Here is a 16,635-nt window from a genome sequence, read left to right on the forward strand (position 1 = left end):
AGTCTGGTTTCCCTAGGAGAATAGAGTGAGTGATTTGTGGTAGATAAGAGTAGTTTTTCCTTCCTCAATAGTTTATTTGTAAACTGTCCCATGTCTGATTTGAACCACAGATGTCTTCCCAACCCAGCTGGGCTAACTTTATCACAGAAGACGGGGACTAAGAGATATCACTCTGGGAGAAGGGCTAAAATTCTCTTTCCTGTGGGGCCCAAGGACAAAGCCAGGACAAGAGGGTGGGGTCTATAAGGAGGCTGTGTTCAGCTCAGGGAAGGATGAGATGTCTCGTGGGTGGCAGCCTCGATGGAAGTCACCTGGGGCGTCCAAGTCAAAGCCAGAGGCCTTATTGTGTGTGTGGATGTGAGCTGGTGTTTCCAGCATTGGGTCAAGAGATACTTTTAAGAATGTTAGATGCTTTGGAATATTTTTTAGGGCTTTGAGAAAGCCACAGAGTGATAGCATGACATCCCTTCACCCCTGCAAGAAGTTCCAGGAATCTCCATTGTATAAAGGCTCTCACATACTTTAAACTCCAGTAAGCAATGCGCCCTCAATAAGTCCTCCACAAAATAAACACCATCAACAAAAACAAATGCTGAAACAGTCAGATGCCTGAAAAATCCCAGATGAGCTATAAAACCTTTCCTTCCAAGTATTGTGATCCTTTCTCTCCCCATGCCAGCCCTGTCCCATCCTGGGCCATCAGTGTCATGGGGGGAGCAGTTTGGGAAGGGAGGAGAGAGATTTTACTTCTCCAGAATCTTTTTCCTGCCCTGTAGTACTATCAGCTCCTGGCATGTTTTCATCTGCCTGTACTCTGAACCCCTTTTAGGATTCCTGTGGGGGAGAAATACATGCCCCTGGCTAAGATGCAGAGCCAGACTTCCCTGGGGACTCACCACAGTTCTCACAGTGACAACAGGACATCGCACCCTTGGTCATAAGATAAAACATGGTGGCCTGAGAACTGGGGCTTACCTCTCGGGTCCAACACAACAGAAATCCTCTCTGGGCTTATTATCCATTCAGGATGAGTGCATCCAGTTCCCTCCACTGGAGTGCTAAGGGTGAGGGTAAAGTCCTCATTTGGTGACAGAAGCCAGACCTCATTGGCCAGCATGTGAAGTTCAGTCCTGTGGATGTGTCCAATGTGCCAGGAAATGATAACTGGGAAGGTCCTTGCTAGAAGGAGGGCTCAGGACAGGGGACCTCTCTGTGATTTAGCCTTTGAGGGTCAACCAGAAAACCTTCAAAATTGTAATTCTTATTGGAAAGTTGTTTTACAATCGTCAAATCTCTTCTTTGGTGGCATGGTACTATACAACAAATATGATGAAATTTTTTAAATTGCTTAAATTTTTTAAACAATTCAAACTGCCTAGAACCTCATGGACATTGTTAAAGGGAGACGGTGTTCAGGACACAGACCAAGCAGAGTAGCTTTTTGAATAAAATCTACTACTACTTTAGGGTGGCCCTAAGAGGGCAGTTCTGGATAAATGGCTTGAATCCGGCCCTTCCACTTGGAAACTACATTCCTTTGGTGAGTTATTTGTAACCTCTTTCAGCTTCAGTTTCCTCAACAGTAAAAGGGTGATACTAATCCCAGGGTGCTGTGAGTACTCAATCAGGAACCTAGGATTGGTGAAGAAATGGGCTTCTTTTTGTTATTGGCCTGCTGCTGTTTGTGACCTCAACTTCCTTCTTAAATGAAAGCTGTATATAGGCAAGAAGTTTTGTAAACCGAGAATCCAGGTGACTTGGTTCTAGGTGTCAAAGTTGAGTCCATTTAGGACCTCATCACAGCTCTGTCGCTGCTGAAGGGGAAGGGAGGAGAGGACTCAGGGCTGTGCTCAAAGAGGCTTCTGGAGCAAACCTCCTGCCTGTGAAACGGGCTTCCCAGAAGCACCCACCACTTGAGGACTTCCCAAGGCTCTTATCTGAATCTTGTGGGCATGCAAATGGAGCTTTGATTTCACAAGGAGGCTTCCTGGAGCTTCCTGGTCCGGGCAGCACCGTGAGAACCTGCCTCCCTGTGTATCTTGGCAGGGGTTGGCCGGAACAGGGAAACGGCAGCATGCAGAACCCGAGAAGAATATCAAAAGAGTGAAGTCGTATTTTGTGAATCTCAAAATTTTTTGTTCAGGCAAAGAGACGGTTACTTTGTAGGAAGAGAGGACGGTGGTCATTACACCTGGCAAGCTTACGTTATGCAACCCTCTCCCTGTGCTAGGCACAAGTCCACACAATGGCATTTCAAACATGATCATTTGTGCTTGTGTGTGTGCCATGCTCTCTCTCCCTCAATCTCTATCCCTCCCCTGCCCCCATCAAATCCTGAGTACCATTGGTAGTTCCCTTAATTCCCAGCCCTCTTAGGGTTTCCAATGAGTGCTTTAAAGACACTTACATTAAACACAGTTGTGTTTTTGGTCTTAGGAGGTGACTGACTCCATATTACACACTTCCCCTTCATAGAGAGTGCAGTGGACCCGCACTAGGGACAGTGCTGACCTTGAAGATAAATAGATCTGTGTCCCAGCGAGTTATTCCTTTTTTAAATGAAATCAGCTAGATGAAACGAACTTTTTATTTCCTTTGGGGTGAAGCAGGGACCTACTTTAGCTCTTCGATTCCCACCTGGAATAGTCTAACATTATTCCCGATCCATTGGCTAGCCCCTAATACTTTTTGTTTTAAAAGTTCATCTGCCAATTCTCCTGATGAAGTGTATCTGAAAGAAATTTCTATTGGAAATCTGAAGACATTTTATCCTGGGGGCCTGATATGCATTTGTCTACTATGACAATTATGAAATGTTTTCTGAGGCCGAAGGTAAATTTTCACTGATAGACGTATATTCAGTGGAGGCACGTGTCCACTCCGCGGAGCCCGAGTTAGGTTTTCACTCCTGCTGTCTGATACTTTCAAAAGCTTTTCTGATAAAGTCTAAGTGAGCTGTATTCTTCTAGATATCAATTTATCATTTTCAATGAATATTCTGAATTTTCCAAGGATTGGAACATTGGGTGCTTCCCTTGGTGATAAGAGAAGAATGTCCTTTTTGACATTTATTAACACAGTACCTGCTGCGTGCTATGAGGAGTATTCTGTTTTCTTCTATCTAGAATATTCTCCCCTTGACCTGAGTTCTGCATTAAATGAAGTTCTTTATCTCTTAAGGCCAAGTTTTCAAATATCGCTTTCTCTGAGAAAGGGACACACATCCCTTTCCTGCTTTGGGGTCTGTTGAGACAGTTTATCCATCAGGGCCCAGTGTTTACAGGCTTCTTGTTAGTTTGGAGAGTGGGGTGTCCCCCAAGACTTTTAGAGCAGGATTTTTAGAGCAGGAACTTGTGTCTCTTCTCCCTCCTCCTCCTCTGTGTCCTTTTCTTCGATGTTCTCTTGGTTTTTCCTTTGTGCTTCTTAGGTACTCAGAAAATGTTTGTTGAATGAAATGTTGAAGGATCTTCCAAAGAGGTGTTGAATAAATGCACTGTCACCTCTTTGGATGAAGGATACTCTTAACAAGAAGACCCAGGCTCACACTGGATCAGGGCTCTCTGCTGCCTCTGAGGGCCTCGTGGGGTCTGGAGAGGCAGCGGCCCAGCGCCCTGTGGCTGAGCATACACACCTGAACCACACGTCACCTCCTGCAGTGTGAGGGGTGGTCTGCCTGGTACTTTTGGTTTCATTCAGTTTGGCCATGTGCTGAAAGAATTAGCAGTAGAGTTTATTTTCATATTGGGTGGTCTGCAACACGGATCACCACCGTCCATAAAGCCCCACTGGTGAAATCCGTGAACGTGTTACAGGGGTGTGAATTACCACCCTCGAAGTAATTTCAGCATTTGCTTTGCTGTTCCCTTTTTCGTGAATGAGGCTCACGTTCCTCTCAGTCATGTTTCTGTCTAATTATCCTGTATTCTTAGCAAGCAGCATCTGAAATGATGACATTTTACCAGATTGCAAGACAAATGGATGAAACTGATATCCAAGGGGTGAGGAAGGAAGAGAAAACCTCATGACCTTTCAAATAGGAAAATGAAAGGTTTTTTTTCCTGTTTTCATTTTTTAATTTAGGCATTTAATTTATATTTTTCTGTTTATGTCACAATCCAATAAGGAACAAATGTTTTCCTTGAAGTATGTGCTGATGACTCCTGAGGTCATAATTCCCTTCTCCTGACCTCTCAGCTCCATTTTTTCCTCAGATACCCTATATGACCCCTGCCTGACTCTGAGACTGTCCTGTCACGAGGGATGACAGGCCTGTGCTGGGGTCTCCTCAGATGCCCACTATGGCCAGTTGTGACCCCGATGGTGAGTTTTGGAAATAGGAGCAGCTCTTCTTTCGCTCTCTTGAGCAGCTGTGCTGGCTCACAGCTTCAAGGACAGAAGCCACACCCTCCAGAGGTGTCCTTGGGAAATCCAGAAACGATGAAGGGTGCCGGGTGAAGTGGTCATTGCCCTCAGGACTGAGGCTGGATGCAGTGGCTCACACTTGCAATTCGAGTACTCTGGAAGGCTGCGGCAGGCAGGAGGATTCCTTGAGCTTAGGAGTTAGGGACCAGCCTGAGCAAGAGCGAAACCTTGTCTCTATTAAAAATAGAAAAGTTAGGTGTGTGACATGGCAGGTGCCCCTAGCCCCTCAACAAACAAAAATGTGCCCAAGCTGGCCAGACGTGGCTTGTGTACCACCTCCTGACTGTTGGTGTCTGTCTTCTGAACACAAAACTTTTGAGTTTGTTGGATAGAGAGCCTCGGTCCAGAGGCTTCCTGAGCCAGTCACCATAATTCAGGAAGTGTTGCCTTCAAGTGGCAACGGTAGATCTCCATCCCTTGCCAGATGGACACTTTCCTGAGTGTTCACTGCATAGAGCGGCTGGCTCCCCCCACAGCAAGTGATCTGAGACAGGAAGAGCACATCAAAGATAGAACTGCTGTCTTTTTATAACCAAATCTCAGAAGTGACAGACCATTGCCTCTGCTTTATCAGGACCAGTCTTGGCACTGTGTGAGTGAGGACCACACAGGGTGAAGACAGGTGAAGACAGTGGACCAACAGTCCCATGAAACGAGGATTTGGTCACCAGTCTTGGTCCAGAGGGGTCCTCAGTAAATACTTTTGAAAGGAAAGGACAGGACAGAGGGAATGAGAAAGGGACAAGGACAATTAGGGAACTGTGGAGTTCCCTTACTCTAATTCCATTTACCAGACCCAACAGTGGCCTGAAGGATCAAATGGCCCCTTCCCTCCCTACTCCACAAATCAGAACTGGTCCTCAGACTTAAAGGTGGAATGCTTCTTCCTGTTTATCCTCATCACCCTTCAAACCACTGCACACCCCTCAGGTCCAGCCCAAGTGTCCATTACCCTGACTCATCAATTTCCTAGCTTACCAAATCCCAGTTGGCCATGGCCTTCCTACTTACCACATCTCTCTGTGGCACTTTTCATTTTCTATTGCGTACATTCTTTAATCATTTGTTTCCTTATTGAACATCTCACTCCAAGGCTTAGCTCTGGAGGGGCAGTGGAAGACTTCCCATTCAAATGGTATTATCACAAATGCTATTCACCCTACAAAGCTGTTCCCACATGGGAACCTGCATTCACACACCATGCCCTGCCGACCCTGCAACCCAGCCCCACGGGGCACATTCCCCCTCCCTCGGCCCCATTTCTGAGAGTCAGAGCAAGGCTTTGTAAAATCTCAAGAGTGGTTGAGAGATTCCTATAGAAATAGGAGTAGCCCAATTCCAGTACTATGGAAGAGACATCAGCCTAAAAAGAAGAAATCAAATTTCTCTTTTGCTCAAATTCTCTCCTATCAAGCTCTGTAACCCTCTTCCTTACATCACTCTGGAGTCACACAGAAAATGGAACAAAACTGTTCTCTGTGAAACTCTGTATTGCAGCACTTCACAAAACCTTGGATTAACATGTAAAAATCATTATAAGACACATTTCTCTCCATTATAACCTTTAGAAATACAGTCACTTAAAAGCTTCTTTTCCTCTTCAAAGTATAATCTTCCAACCCCCACCCTCCAGTAAGGCAGCTGACTGTAACAATATAAGTGATTTCTTATACAGGAGGAATGGCTAAGACATTTATTGATTCTCTACTTATTCTCCATTTCATTATGTTCATAAAATCTGTTACAATTTTTAATAAAATCTCAGACAACTTATGACTACAACGGACTTACTTAGCAGTTAGTAAATCATCTCTTGTAAGGGTCGCTCAACATACGTAACAGTCTGAGGGAAGCAGGACAGAGGTAAGTTGCAACTCAGATGAGGCATAACTGTTGCTTTCTCTCCTGGCCAGCTGAGAGGCCACAGAGTGCAAACCTTCTGTATCTAAGAGCACATCACATCTGGTAAGTTTGTAATGGTCTATAGTGACCTGTGTTCATTACCATCTAAGAGCCACCTGCTGCAGGTCTCTGTGTCCCTGGATCCCCACCTTGTGACTGTCTCGCTGGCCACCACAGTGGCAAGTGCACAGTAGGTCCAGTGGCCGAGGAGCCTCTGACTTAAGAATCACAGATGTCAGCACTGCCTGGAACCCTGACGATCACAGAGTGGAGCCACCTCCTGTAGCAAATGGGAAGGAAGAAGCCATTTATCCCAGGGCCTTAAGCACCTGGTGGGAGAGCCACCAGAGATGTGTTCTGGGGACTGGCCGAGATGTCTCAGCCAGATAGTGTGGGCTGGAGGCTGGCCCAGCCACGCACCAGAGCTTCCACCTGCACCTCAGTTTCCTCATTTGCAAAATGAAGACAACAGGGGTACCTACCTTTAGGGATGGGTTGGAGATTAAATGAGAAATGAGTTTACATTTGTGAGCCCTTAGAACAGAGCCCAGTACCTTGAAAGTGCTACAGCTGTTCCTGCAAGGAGCCAAGGCCTGCCAGCCATCACATGAGGGAACCTGGAGGTGGAACCTTCCTCCCATCCCCTCTTGGGTCTTCAGATTAGACTGCAGCCCCAGCTGACAGCTTAATTAAAACTCATGAGAGTCCTTGGCCAGAAGCACCCCACTAAACTGCTTCCAGATTTCTGATCCAGGGAAACCTAATATAATAAATTTTCATTATTTTAATTTGCTAGAATGTGGGTTGATCTAATATAGCAATAGATAACTAATATGAAGGCTACTTCTCTGATCTTCATTCACTTTCCTGTTTCCTACCCTCTGAAGTCTACATTGGCTAATCAAGAACATGGCTACTTGAAGTATTGGCCTTAGATTTGGGTGAGAGATGCTAGGGCTCTACTGAGCCCTACTGTGGCTTTCTGCTGTCATTCTGCTTTCTATGGGCTTGGATATCTGCAAGGCCAAGAGGATTTCAACCTGCATGGCCTGGTGCCTCCTATGTGCTATAACTATCCAGGTACCTGAGATTCTTTGCTCATCACTCCCTAAACCTGCCTCTAGGACCTAGTGGCATCATCCCTGAGAGGGAGCAGCACTACTAGTGGTAAACCTAGGAGGCAAAGGATGAGTATTCTTATGGCTATGGGTAGATCTGGGCTGTATGGGCATTGATGTGTGCTCATGGGGCCATGTGATATGGACTGGTAATGGGAGAAGAGGGAAGAGGATTCACCACAGGGCTGGGCCTTATTCTCTTCCTTGACATTCTGGCAAGGAAATCTGAGAATTCTCAATTCCACATGGGCCTTCCAGGTGATTATGGAGTTGTATTTTTTAAGGAAGGACAGAATGGATTTTATTTAGCAATTTGTTACTGTGATTTATGACTTTTTAATATTTAGACGTATGGGCTTCCATTTTTCTTATTCAGGCCCTGTAAGTGATGGAGTTGGTTGTGGCCACTTGATCTCAAAAGAGATTTGTAGAAAATAGTTCTTTGAAACCAGAACTAGTCAGCCTGCTGCTAAAAAATATATTTCTACCTCTTGGAATATGGGTTAAAATAGAAATGAATCATGCTCGAATTTTTACCTTTAGCTCTATCTAGATCTGTCTACCTGGATGGGTAGATGGGTTGATGGATAGATACCAGTCTTTCTATCTGTTCACCTACCTACTTACCTACCCAAATGAACCTTTCTCTTTTAGGACAATTTTTTTTTTCTCTCTAAGAAATGTTCTCTGCTGTATGCATACTTTTTATTTCCTTTTAGCCCTCTCATCCATTTCCTTTAGGGCCATTAATCGGAGAGGCTGCTTTTAACATTGGGCTGGCTGGCCAAAGCTATTAGACACGCTGGTGAATTTGTGGGATTTTTGGATTTCTGAACTCAGTATCTTTGCCATTCCCAATTGGAAGACAATTTCTGACTTCTCCACCATTTTTTGATGCTGGAAAAATGTTTCCTTCCTGACTCAATCTTGTGCTGTGTCTTCTTTTATACAGTTCCTACATTCCAGTCCAGGAGTTGACATATTTTAGTGGAAGAACATGTGATAGGAATCTATATTGTTTTTTTTTTTTTAATTTGTAAAGCTCTTTGTCTAAATTGTTTGTATATGGTATTCTAACCACTGGGGAAAAGATATAGAAAGGGAATTATTTTCTATTCCAACTGGAACTGAGATCTTAAACATAAACCATGTTGCATTTAAAAGTGGCTCTCCTGTTTTATCATGCTCACAGGAATCTTATCAGATTCTTGTGTTCTAATGAAATCCAAAAGACTGGCTGGCCATTAGTAAAATCAGTGACCATTAAACAATGCTCAGGTTACCTGACCCATATCTTTTCTTCCCTAATGTATTTGATAGCACCATTTTGGTAAATATGATACAGGAAAGCAATTTTTAAGTTATTTCCTGATATCTAAAAGCATTTAATAATCTGCAAGTTCAAGATATTTTGGAGTAGTTTTCGTTTTCTCAATCGGTGTGTGTATGCGCACACGTACTCACATTTTTTTTTTTTTTTTTTTTTTTTTTACTTTAAGCTGATTTCTTTCTTGTTTGTTTTCTGAAGTTGGCCCACATGCCTTCTGGCCAGGTCACAATGGGCTTGTCTATAAGAAATGTTGGTTCCACAGCAGTTGCAGCATCAAACAGTCAGCACAGAGGGAGTGTTCCAAGTTATCAGCATAACTCTAACAGACACGTTTATTTAATCCTGACTCCTAGGACTTAGGCCATCAAGACCCTCCTTCTCTTTTGCCAGCAGAGTAATTGCTACCACATTTAACTCTATGAACATGGTACCGTTTCCCTGCAATTGTGGTTAACTAAGAAGAAATCCTGAGACACATAAACCTTGGTTTCTGTGAGACATATACGTATGTCATTGAAATATGAGCACTAGCCTTTACAATGGTATCCTTTTAGAGAGCCAGGGTTGTCCGAGGCTTCTTGGAAGGGTTCTTAGAGTCTTAAAAGACTTTGGCAGTGCTGCAAACATTTTTTTTTTCTTTAACCAGAGGAGCAGGGGTACAGATCAGGAAAAGAGAGAGGGAAACAGGTGGGGGTGGGGGGTTATTATCATTATTTTTTTATTTGGTCAGGAATCTGGCATTATTCAGTGGAAGCTGTTTAAGCCCATTTTTAGGCAGGGGCCTTAGAGTCTGAACACATTTGAAACACTCACCCCGTAAATGTTCAATTTGCTGGATGGTTTTCCAAGGGGAACATCTCCAACGTGTGGCAGCTGATGACAATCACTGCATTGAGATCAAAGCTTTGATGCTCTATGTGTTGATACCTGAGAACGTTATCAGAGGGAATATTGAACTGTCAGCAGCAGATGTTAAAAGGAAGCATTTACCAGGGACCCTGTGAATTATAGGAAGCTAAAAATACAATCGTCTGTTCAAAAAGTTTTCTTTTAAGAACCTACTTCTGTACTTCTAATGGCTTCAGTTTGGCGTTGTGTAGTAGCATCTTGAATTTATAGTCACACTTAAGAGGTTGATTCATCTCTTACCCTGTGGCATGGGCGCATTTCCTCTGGGGGATGCCAGTACCATATCCATATTCAATTTGCTACTCGTTTGAGTTTTCAAAAGAACCAGAACATTCAGGAAACAAACAGACACCACACAGAGTACATCTGCTCCAACACAGACATGTGTATGACACCACATCTGTGTGATCACATTTTTCTTTTGGAAATTTGGAAGACACATTATAATAACTTAGCTCATTATAAGTTTCAGAGCCCCGGGTAAACATGCACAAATCCCTGCAGTGCCCACAGAAGGTGGGCTAAGTTGTCCTCTGCTTAAATGAGTACCTGGAAACTGAAATCATCAGCAGCTGCCTATTTGATAATGAGAGAGAGAAGGTTAGAGCAGGGAGCGGGGGCAGAGTGTCTGAGTCCAGGTTTGGGAGGCTGGCACTGACTTCCACTCTGCACATAGTTTCTGAGCACCTCCTAGGCACCAACTCCAGGATGAGCAAAATTGGCAAACTCCCAGATTTCACAAACTTCACACTTTGGTGTAGGGGTGATGGACTTCAAATAGGTAATTACACAAACACGTAACTGCAGACTGTGATAACTGCTATTAAAATTTAGCACAGGATACTCTATAGGAGTAAAACTAGGGAATCTTAGTTAGAGTGGGAGGGCTGAGGGGCACTTGGGGAGCTTCTACTCCTGAAGTGACATTGAAATTGAGATCTGAAGTTGCAGTTGACAAGAGAAGAGAGAAAGGAGAACTTTTTAGGTCGAGGGAAGAGCAAGTGCCAGGCCATGCTGTAGGGATGAGCTTGGTCTGTTGACAGTCTTGACAGAGAGCGAGGTGGAGGGGCTGGAGCAGGATAACAGGAGTTTGGTTGTGAACAGCAAGCCTGTCTCACGGACAGACACTTTTTACTCTCCACAAGGAGGAGGATGGAACCGTCATTCAGTTTCTATGAAGGTTCTGATTCAACTTTGGAAAATAAGATGTCCTTATGGCAATTTAATAAAATTGTCTCTTTATTGAACGCAAACAGGAATTCACAACCCATTGTTGATGTGTCATTTTGCAGAGTGTGAGGATGGGCGACTTTGGTCTGACTGTTTCAGGAATCCTGTGTCTGCTATTGGTTGGGCCATGAGAGGCTGAAAAGAAACAAGGCTTGTGTTGGATCATCTGAGAAGATGCACAACAGACCTATTTCAGTTTTGTTTTGCTATGCTTCCTCATGTCGATAGAATCTCCGTCATGCCAATAAATCTCTATAAATATTTCTTCAGTTATTTTGAAATATACAAATTTGGGGGAAAAATACTTCTTCTTCCTCAAATCCTAGGGTCAAATATCATTCTCAAACTTTTCAGACCGAGGCCATCATTGAGAACATTGGCAAAGAGAGTCTAAGAGAGAAATAAGGAACAAAACAGGGCTCCATGTACCTGTCTTCCACCATGTTGGCCAGGTGCACTGGGAGCTTGGCCAGATTACTTTGGGAAAAGAAATGCTGGGGGAATTAAGGGTGGAGTAGCAACCTGACCTTGATTCTCTGAATCACTTACTGTATGATGGGACAAGAGGAAATTTTGTCCAACTTCCTACCAAAATGACTGTTAAAGGGATGCAATGTTGGCTGTGAAGAGCTGCTTTCCACTTGTCGATAAGCATGGAGTAAAGTGTCCTCCATGCTACAACTGGGTCAGGTTTTCTAAGAGACCCCTCCTTTCCTCCACCCTAAAAGATGCCACTCTGTCTTTACGCTCTGTCTGATAGTCAAATGAGAACATAAAACCCAAGTTCTTCCACCAAAAAGTAGTGTTAGGAAAGCATCACATTGATGGTTCAGACAGAAGAGGAAATCACAGCTCGTAGGTTGTAGAGCAACTGTGGCAGAGGGTCAGGAGACAGGGAGGAGGAAGGCGGAGGGCAGGAAGGGCTGGCCACAGTGGCAGACACTGAGAAGGGAGGGGCCCTGGTTGGGAGAGGAGCACCAAAGCCATAGTGAAGGGTGATGCTTGGGGGAAAGCACAGTCTTGTTTCATGAGGGTGATGTGAATCCTTATTTTAGTTGGAGAATGACTTCTTGGGAATGAGGGACATGATGAATGAACTATGATGGGTGAGAAACCGGCAGACCCTCTGGAAAGCTCTGGACCCAGGGAGGAATGGGTGCCTCCAGGGTCATGCCTTTGTTGATTTTGTGCACAGCTGCAGACTTTTTTCTAATCCTAAAAGTCACATGCAATACAGGACTAGGGAAAAACAGAAATTATAAAGACTAAGAGCAGCTCATGGTCCTGCTGCTCTGAGATGTCGTCTGTCAGCACAGCACTTGGGCTCGCTTACACATGCATGTGTGTGTGGACCCACAGCCACACACCCATTTTAAGAAAAAACGGATTTGTAGTACTAAAGCCTTTGTATGTTTTATGTGTAATTATGTATAGTGAACCCTGTTTTGTAGCCTGACATGACCTACGAGAATATTATTTTAACGGCTGCAGAATGTTCTATCGGAAGGACCTGACACAATCTCCTTAGGTGCTGTCATCTTACTAAACACTTACGTTGTATTCAGATTCTTGCTAATATGCATAACCGTTTGTTTTGATCTCCTATTATTTCCCTAGAATAAATTCCTAGCTGTGCAATTACTGGTGGTATAAGTATGTTCCAGGTTTTTTGTACATCATACCAAACTGTTAGGGCCCACTCTTGACCTGTTTATTCTTAGGTGGGAGTAAACAGTTCCTCATTTTGTGAGCTTGCTTCTGCCAATATATTTTTAAGGCTTCTTCCAATTTTCCAAATCAGAAAGGGATACCAATGGCCAAAATGGCGAGTATCTTTGCACTACAGTCTGTAGAAAACCACCTGGTATAACAAATACACAAAATGTGGTCTGTCGGAATATTATTTAGCTATAAAAAGAAATGAAGTCCCCAAACCTGCTACAGTGTGGATGAACTGGGAGACCTCATGCTAAGTGAAAGAAGCCAGATCCAAAGAGTCTCATATTATGTGATGCCATTTATATGAAATATCCCGAATGGGCAGATCCATAAAGATATAAGGTAGATCAGGGGCTGTGGGGAGGCCTCTGCTTGGTGAGTATTGAGTTTCCTTTGGGGGAGATGAAAAGAAACTTTAGGAACTAGGTGAAAGCAAATGATGGCGCGGCATTGAGAATCTACTAAGTACCACGGAGTTCTGTTTTAAATGGTTCAGATGGTGAATTTTCTGTTATGTAAATTTTATCCCCATGAAGAGAAAAACAAAATACTACTTGGTGTATAGGGTTGCTCAGGGAACCAGATGAGAAGATTTATTAGGAATTATGAGGGTCCTCTTCGTCTGCTTCAGCTTATGGAGAAGAAAAGCACATTCCTTTTGGAAACAGAAGAAACTAGGTTGATGCTTTGATTCCAGTAGATAATATTTACTTTTCTAGTTAATTCTCCAGGTAAATACAGAGCTAGCACATTTCTTATAGCATTTAGTTGTCTTGAGAGGCTTTCTGATAGGATGAGATCTAGTTTTTTCAAAATAATTTTCTTTTTTCTTTAAAAAAAAAAAAATATATATATATATATATATATATATATATATATATTGCAGTCTTTGGCCAGGGCTCGGTTTGAACCCACCACCTCTGGCATATGGTGCTGGTGCCATGCTCCTTTGAGCCACAGGTGCCGCCCCCAAAATAATTTTCTTAAGACAGCTGGAAGTGGCAGCATTTCAACATGGTGGTGGTGTCCTGCTCAACGTAAAGATCGCCTGCAGAGCCCATGCCTTGGATCTGCTCACAGAAGTTCATCTTTGTAAAGCTTCTCCCTGGTTCTTTAATTGCCCATTTCATGAGGGAATGGGTTCTTGACTATAAAGTTAGCTCGAGAGCGTCTCTGGGAATTAAAATCTGAATGTAAATTAATAATTAGCTCACCCGGTCTCAATTTTCAGAAGCAAAATATATTCGCACATCTCTGTGAGCGTTGCCAAGTAGCTTGCTCATTGGAAATTTTTTAATTACAGGGAAATGGCATTAAATCTTTTTCTCTCACTATCTCTGCAATCTAAGATTTTTTAATGACAGTCTTGGCTCTCGTGATGCATTAGAATCAGTGTTTCTGAATGTTTAAAGTTATTGATATAAAATAAAAATAGTATTTTGTCTAAAAAAATGGATAAAGACAGGAAAGTACCTGGAAAATTCCATTAGAAGGTAACGATGGTGGAAATGAAATTTCCATTAGTCTTATTAACAAAACCTAGGGGACTTTTGAAAAGTGTCTTAATAGAAAAATCTAACTCGAGAGACTCACAATTAAACCCCGGAGATGAAAAAAATTAACTCCCTCATCTTTATAGTTACCAGATTTGTGATGGAGGAGAAGCTGTCAGGGTCAAAGACGAGCCCTCCCCAGGCAAGGGCTGAGTCATTCCCTGCACATCTGCTCATTCAGGAGACCTCTGTGCACAGTGCCCACCTGCCTCGGGTGCACTAAGTTCCCCTGGTGCAAAGACGATGAGACACCTTTGACGTCAGTGTTCTTGTTGGGAATGCAAGGTGCAGAGATCAGTGGCATTGATTCAAAACAAGTAGGAATGTGCCCTATAATTAGTCTGATAAATTTTACATAAAAGGCAAATGTGTTCAGTTGCTGAGAAGATTTAAGAAGATTTCAGAGAGAAAATGAACATGGAGTTGGCCCTTGAAATGCAGGTACATGGTTCTTCAACTGACCAAAAGGAGGGGAGGGTATTTCATGCTGGGGAAATAGCAGAGTAGGCCAGGTGTGAGAGGAGTGGGCAGGAAGCTCACGGCCTGCTGGAGGCATCCTGGCTACTCCCACTTGACCAGAGTGGCCTTGTGGGATGAGAGACCAGACAGGGAGGGGCGTGATGGGGCACCAGATGCCCCAGGGTCCCGAGGCATCGGCAGGCACTCTCCAGATTGGGCGCCCTGGGCCTCACTTCTCTCGTGGGGTCTGCTGAGGACACTTGCTATTCCCTGGCTCAAGGCTCTTTGCTGTAGTTGCCTCCCCACCCCCTCTGACAAAAGCCCCTTACATGGAGGGATAAATATGACATGTTTGAAGAGCACGTGAAAACCTTGGACTTAAAAAGGCATTTTTTTTGTTTAAAAATAAAACAAAGCACTTCTCATTTTATTTGGGGCTGTGATTCTTTGTTGAGTTGAAAGCAGTAAACTATTCTCGGGCAGTGAATTCCCTCCCAGCGTCTGAGGACGTACAGGCCAGCAAGGGAGAGCTACGTGACACCCACTACTTTCAGCTCGACACCTTCTTTGGGGGAAGCATGTCGTCCATTAGACGGGGCGGCGAAGATGCGCGTGGGAACCCAGAGAGGCTTCGGGGCTTAGAGAGAGGAGGACCCGTGAAGAAGGGGACAGGACAGGACCGTCTAGAGTGTGCCGAAGGCCCTTGGGACCTGGGCAGGGAGGAAGAGCAGCGAAGCAGGCCGCCATCACGCCGGAGGCACTTTGCTTCATCTCCAGGAAGCTTCTGTACGAATCATGAGTGAAGGTTCCAATTTGTGGTTTAGTTTTTCCTTGGCCCAAATGGGGTTACTGGTGGGTCTGTTTTTCACTCAAAAATTCCCATTTTCCACCCATCCACCCATCGACACATACATCCATTCGTCCGTCCGTACCTAACAGAACCTCACCGGAACAAAGCATATCATATGCTTGCTTATTTCTCGTCCTTACTGTCCCCCCGTTCCTCAGACCATTCGCGAGTGTTCGGGGTGTGTCTGTCTTGCTCACTCCTATGTCCTCAACGCCTACATAAATATTCATCAGATGAATTAAGTAACTCATTATCATTTTCTAACTCATTCATCAAACGTTATGTGCAGCTATGTTCTAGGCTTTGTGCTCGATGTGGGGTGTACAAAAATAGACGAGGCATGTCTTTGCACTCAGGAAGCTAATATTGGGGAGAGGTAAAATTCCACATTAAAACATATATTCTATAACAGTGATACACACCGTGGGAAAGAAGCAACTGCAGTTCTTAAATCCCCACTATGCGCTAGATCCTGTGTTCGTCATCTTTGGCTGGTGTATTCTTCTCCTCTCCTCTCTTGAGGCAGAGTCTTACTTTGTCGCCCCCTGTAGAGTGCTATAGCGTCATAGCTCACAGCAAACTCAGACTGCTGGCCTCAAGTGATTGTCTTACCTCAGCCTCCCAAGTAGCTAGGATTATGGGCACCCGCCACAACACCCAGCTATTTTAGGAGGTGGGGTCTTGCTCCAGCTCAGGCTGGTCTCGACCTTGTGAGCTCAGGTGATCTACCCACCTTGGCATCCCACAGTGCTGGGATTATAGGCATGAGCCACCATGCCCGGCCTGGTGTTTTGTGTGTGTGTGTGTGTGTGTGTGTAAAGCATAATCCATCCTATAGATGAAGACACTGAGGCTCAGAGAGGTAAAGTGACTTATCTATTGTTAATAAAAAGTGCTGTGAGAGTACGGAAGAGAGTGTGGTTCACTATGTTGGAGAAGGGATATAGAACCAGTCGAGGAGGGCCTTTGAAGGAACGGACAGTGGTGCTGAGACTTGAAAGAGAAGTAATCAAGATTGCCCCCAGCGGAGGGGAAAGCACAGGAGGAGGTTCTCTTTCTGACTCTTCTTTCTAGCAGAGGTACACGGGAAAGCAAGACCAGTTTCTAAAGGAAAATCCATAAAATATGTAGATCGTTAGTAAA

Source organism: Otolemur garnettii, unplaced genomic scaffold (assembly GCF_000181295.1).
Source record: "Otolemur garnettii isolate 467f Iridium unplaced genomic scaffold, OtoGar3 scaffold00021, whole genome shotgun sequence".
Lineage (NCBI taxonomy): Eukaryota > Metazoa > Chordata > Mammalia > Primates > Galagidae > Otolemur > Otolemur garnettii.